This window comes from Gymnoscopelus braueri, assembly GCF_963280865.1.
Source record: "Gymnoscopelus braueri genome assembly, chromosome: 6".
Classification (NCBI taxonomy): Eukaryota; Metazoa; Chordata; class Actinopteri; order Myctophiformes; family Myctophidae; genus Gymnoscopelus; species Gymnoscopelus braueri.
Genome location: NC_137607.1, coordinates 21,008,178 through 21,014,177, shown reverse-complemented (window position 1 = coordinate 21,014,177; position 6,000 = coordinate 21,008,178). Strand labels below are relative to the sequence as shown.

The 6,000-nt window shown below is 39.6% G+C and overlaps 1 protein-coding gene across 5 annotated transcripts in view; it reads left to right on the top strand.

Moving 5' to 3' along the window:
* Positions 1 to 359: 359 nt before the first annotated feature.
* tbl1xr1a (TBL1X/Y related 1a) overlaps positions 360 to 6,000 on the top strand; it is a 57,446-nt gene continuing 51,805 nt past the window's right edge. For all 5 annotated transcript variants that reach the window (XM_080429800.1, XM_080429799.1, XM_080429797.1 and 2 more), the window contains exon 1: positions 360 to 671. The gene's annotated coding sequence lies outside the window, so the exon portion shown is untranslated. The remainder of the gene's footprint in view (positions 672 to 6,000) is intronic.

The following is a 6,000-nucleotide window of genomic DNA, read 5'->3' as shown; positions in this document are numbered from 1 at the left end:
TAAAGCTTTCCCCACAATAACATAAAACACACTACTAGACGTACTAGTATTGAGCCCTGAGGGACTCCACAGTTACCCATATGGGGTTTAAGTGGTTAATGTGATATGGATACTATCTTAATAATGAAACATGGGCTTAATTAGTAGCCGAGCAATGTTATAACTTAATTATTCCAACATTAATTGTTGAGTTAAGTACAACAACCGACCCTGGCCCAATACTTTTTTCATACTGCGACACCCATTTTGATGTTTATGTGACCAGAGTGTCTTTCCTTCGGCTGTGTGAGAGCAGAGCTGCAGAGCAGAATAGCCCAGGCCTGCCTCATTTTCGCCTGTCGGGTCAGCTCCACTGTGTTTCAGTCTGAAGCCGTTGGCTCCTTTCTGAACCGTTTGGCTCTTTCTCCACTATAGCAGAGCAACCCCACAATCTAAACCCCCCCAACTTGCTCTTTCAGCTCGTTTTTGAGGGGATTTATCAACTCTTACGCCCGCGTTTTCAACACACATCCGTCATTGGGGAGTTTAAGGACCCGGTTGCCAGGTCGGACGGCCGTTATAACGCGTTTTAGAGGCTAAATTTACAGTTTAGAAAACAGCGGTGTGGAGGAGGAGATTCCATATTAGGAGCACAGAAGAGAAGGCACCCCTTGTGTGATTTGGAACCTCCGGTAAGCTGTTTCTTATGTTTTTACCGGATAATATCGATTATAAATCATGCCCCCGTGTGTATTAATTCAATATCATCACACGTTGACGGTCTGGGGCGATTTATTGCGACGTTTAGTGCGTTTATTTTGATGTTTTCTTCGGGAGTGGGGGATGGGCAGCGTCAGGCAGCGCGTGAGTGAGTGCGCGCACTAGGCATGGGCGCGTGCGTGGGTGTGTGCGCACGCGCGCGGGGCAGTGTGTATGTGTGGCGTGGTGTGTTTGTGTGAGTTTGTGTGTGTGTGTGTGTGTGTGTCCTTCCACACTCCTACAACTTCTCATAGTTGTTGTCAACAGTGGTGGAACAAGTACTCAAATTTTTTTTTACTTAAGTAAAAGTATGAATGCTGCAATGTAGAAATACTACAATAAGTCTGGAATTTCAAATTTACTTGAGTAAAAGTACAAAAGTGTTGGTGTCAAAATGTACTTAAAGTACTGAAAGTAGAAAGTACCCATTTCACAAGTTTTCAAATGCATAAAATGTATACAAATCTTTGTAAAATATCAGATCTACAAGCTCGAGCTTGAGCTATTTTCAAATGGCCAAAGTGTATATAGGGCTGAATGTGGTTTATGTATGTTTTGTAATAATAATCAAAATCTACAAATGAACTAGTAACTAAAGTTTTCAAATAATTGTAGTCGTAAAAAATACAATATTTGCCTCTGAGATGTAGTGGAGTAGAAGTAAAAGTACTGAGAATTGGAAATACTCCAGTAAAGTATAAATACCTCAAAATTGCACTTGAGTACAGTACTTGAGTAAATGTACTTTCCACCACTGGTTGTCAAGTATGTTGTGCTATGGGTACTTTTTCATGTTTTACACAGGTCTTTGCTGACTATACATCAGTGAATATAATTCTATACAGCAGCTCTACCCATTAAACTTATTTTTGGTAACTGTTAACATATTATTTTACAGCATATAGCTGTTTGTAGATGCAGTGTAAACTAACATAACAACATAACATACCTATTAAACGGGGGTATTTGTAAAGTTACGGTGAATATTATGCTGTTTTTGTTGTTGTTGTTTTTGTTTTTTAACATTATGCCACAACCTGAATCAAAGCTTACCAGTGTGCCATGCAGCTGGGGGAGGGGCACACACACACACACACACACACACACACACACACACACACACACACACACACACACACACACACACACACTTGCCAACCTTGTGAAGCTCAACTCATTGACATAATGTACCAGTCAAAGATACGCCTTATTTGGTTAACAATGTGAAAGCAAGTTGGAAGATATGAAAATCCAGGGTTTTACCATGGCAGATGATCTATTGGTTGTGTTTTGGATGTACCATGTCTTCTTTTTTCTTTTTCTTTTCCATTATTAGTTTAAATGAGTTAAAGTAAAACTCAACAACTTCTATTTGTAGTAGATACCTCCTGTTACCTTGGTTTTCCGTTTCTCCCTTTATTTCCCACCTTGTGTTGTTCCTGTTAAAGTCTTATTAGAAAAGTTGGCCTACATGGAAACATGGAGTTTTAATGATGGTTAAATCACACTTTATTTTTAGGCTATAGCACATTGCATACAGCACAAGTGCAACTCAGTGTTTGCTTCACAGAAAATAATTGACATATTTTCAAATTCAAGTTGAGCCTGAATAGTACATACTATATCATGTAAGGTTATTATAGATTCTCTCAGTGATTGTTGTTGGAGAATGTGTGGCTTTGTACTTTTCATACTGTATATCCATATCAGTTCCATATAGGAGAGCAAACCTAAGATTAAAAGTAATGCCCAAAACACAGGACAGATTGGTTCTTTAGCTTCTGTTCTTTCGCTGTGTCTTCAGAAATTAGGTTGCTGTTATGTTAGGTTTGTTTATCGCACTAATTACTTGGATATTAACCCAATAATTACTGTGGTATTATTGGTTATTAACCTAGTATTTAACAGGTCTGCTAAAGTTAAACAATGGCTTGTATGCCTACAGGCATCATCAAGCTTGAACACTAGCCAATTTGTGGTGTAATATTGAGTAGGTTCACTGGATAACTTTCAGGAAGACTTTCAGCTATTGAATTTTTTTTTTAGATCATTACATTACGGTCATTTAGCAGATCATATCTTCAAGGGTCCAATCTTTTCACAAACTTCCATGTCCAAGTATATCTTTAGAATTTCCAGCAATCCCAAATAAGCAATTATATTTTTGTTAACTGATATTTGAAAGCTAAACTAGAGAAGGGACGATAATTGATATTATCGTTTTGCACGGGGGGGAAAAAACGCTCACGATAATCATATCGCAGAGATATCGCAGTCTGGACCTGAGTTGGTCCCCCCAGAATAAGGATGCGGGGTCGCCCGAATGGTTAACAAAAATTGCATTTTAAGAGTTTTAAGCATTTTTTGATTATCGTGATAATATCGTTAATCGCAATAATTTTGGTCACAATAATGGTGACATGACATTTTCATATTGTCCCATCCCTAAGCTAAACACAAGCATTTTGAAGCGTCGGGAAGCTGTAGTGTTTGTAAACAGTGGAGGAGAAGGGACCAAAAACCTCAAGGAGCTTGTTTTCCATCGTAAATAAAAGTCATCCCAGTCATGTCAGTAGACCCTGAATGTTGATACCGTGGAGATATTTCTGTTTATGAAATTAAAACTATGAATGATTGAAATATTTGGTCTTATATGACCTCTTCTACAACACCTTCATTTAGAAAGCAAAACAGGATTTGTGAGTCATGCAATTTTGAATTTACGTTTTAACACACACACACACACACACACACACACACACACACACACACACACACACACACACACACACACACACACACACACACACACACACACACACACACACACACACACACACACACACACACTCCCGCTCTCTCTGTCTCTCTACCAGTGCAGTTTTTGCTATGTTAGAATAATATACAGCAATCCTTGAGTGGAGTTAGATAACCAATAACTATATGATTCACTGGCCATTTTGAGTGAACTGATGGTCAAAAGTACCTAGTTGCATTTGTCTCTGAATTTCATAGTTCAGTTAGTGATAATCAGCAGCCCAGTAGATGGCTAGCCTTAGAAAGAATGTATACACTAAAGTTAGATTACGAGGTGTGGTTTTTAGTTTGGTTGCTTGCCAAACTATACTTGGAAACTACACTCGGAAAAGTTTGATCTGCATTTCTGATACAAGATCATCATTGTCGTATATGTAATTGGAATATGAAGATGTATATAAAGATGAATTTAGTTTATTCTAAGAACCAGCATCCCAAGGATATGAGATTAGCTTAATCTTTTCTGAATACTGTGCGTTACTTATTTTTACACTCCATTCCTGTCTTCTTCATACTGTCGTCTCAGATATCTCATGTCCAGAGTAACGCCTGATGTTAACCTCTGAACACAACTGGGCTATATGGTTAGTTATGCAGGAGGAAGGCGATTCACGTTATCTACACACTGCGCACGTTGATCAGTCAGACACACCAAATCAGTGAGAGGGACAGCGAGAGAGGGAAGTGTAGTAGAGTAGTACAGTTATGTAAGCGGTGCTCGTCAGCGTTGTGGGATTGGATGTGTGGGGGGGAAGGGAGGGGAGGGAGGGATCAGAGGAGAGACGTGGAGTGAAATGCAGATGGTGTTCCAACTGTCTGAAGTACAGCTCATTTATGCTTCGGTGCACGGGCTGCGTCTGACGATGAAAACTACGTTAAGTTTATTCATTAATAATTGTTTTGTATTATTATAGAATACATAAAATACATCAAATGAGCCCCGTGTTTTGAACACATTCCAACACCCGTGTGTACTCTCTCTACACATTTAATTTCAGTCAAATCTGTGTAAACTTTATTCAGAGTGTGTCTTGTTACCATGTCAGCACTATGCCACCCCCCCCCTCCCCCCCTCCTCTGACTCACCCCAGACGAGTGCAGAGTATTTTGGATGCATGGTTAACCTTTTACCTGTCACTATATCCCATTTCCCAATGTCTCTGTCTATGACTGATAACGGCCACCTTTGGCACACTTTACTTTACAGTAAGATAAGATAAAACCTTATTGATTTCCTAGAGGGAAATTCAGGTGTCATAGCAGGAACAGAAGTGAGAATTAAACAAGAGGTACTACAGGTAAGAGTCGAGAACCAATCCAAGACAAGTAAGAATACAAATAAACTACTGAGCCGCTGGATGCCCTAGATATCGGCACTGGATCTGTAAACGAGCAAACATAATGTAGTCTCTCAATAAATATCAATAAAGACACCGTATATGAATGAACATGATATATAATTCATATGCCACAGCTTTAACATTACAGTATATAGGACAAACAGAAAATGCGCGTCTGGGATAGTGCGCGCAAATCATAGACAGTAAAAAGGATGGACAAAGTTACACCCACAGATTCTACAGACCGTGAATGAAGCCTATTTTTCAGCCATTTCAAATCCGCCATCTTTCTATATCGAGAAAACGGAAATGAAGGCTATTGGTTGGGACCAGAGCGGGGCTGGGGAATTAATGCTATTGGCTGTGTAGCTTGTCAATCAAATCATCACAAGGGAGCCCCTCCTACAGCATACCCTACTTTATCATAAATTTTAAACTAGCCACTGGAAGAATATAGTATTTATGACAATGTTTATTAAGTTAATAAAACTCAAGTATAAAGTTTGGCAAAAACCCATCCGTTTGAATGGAGAGTATTTCTTTCTCACACCAGCAGGGGTGAAACAGCGAAACGACAGGCCATTTATATGAACGGTCACTTCCTATACAGCCTCAATTTACAACTCAGAAGCTGGCCCCTTGGCGCCGATGAGCGCGTTCAGGTAATGGTGCCCAGCATTAATAATCGTGTTGGTGAAATAGGCTCTCTCCCTCTGTCTCTGTTGTTGGGGATCTCGATCTCCAGTCCATACTGTATGGTCCTATCTGCCCTCCACACAGAGACACGTAACATGAACTTTATAATATGTGGCCCTGTCATTCGTGAGACAGTTCATTGGCACACATTATATGTATATATGTATGCACATTATTTAGGGGAGTAGAATTTATTTAGTCTACAATTTAGGCATAAAAGCAGATGCTCTCTCATCCAGAGCGACTCACTCGGGCGAAATCAGAATAAGTAAGCATGATCTCTAGTCAATAAACAACAAGGTAAATAGTCACATAAATAGAGTGCAGCGAGAGCAAAGTAGTGCCCTGAAGAAACTGGGACTTGTGTCTTGTGTGTAGACTGCAGTTATTCTGAGTGCTCACCTTTCTC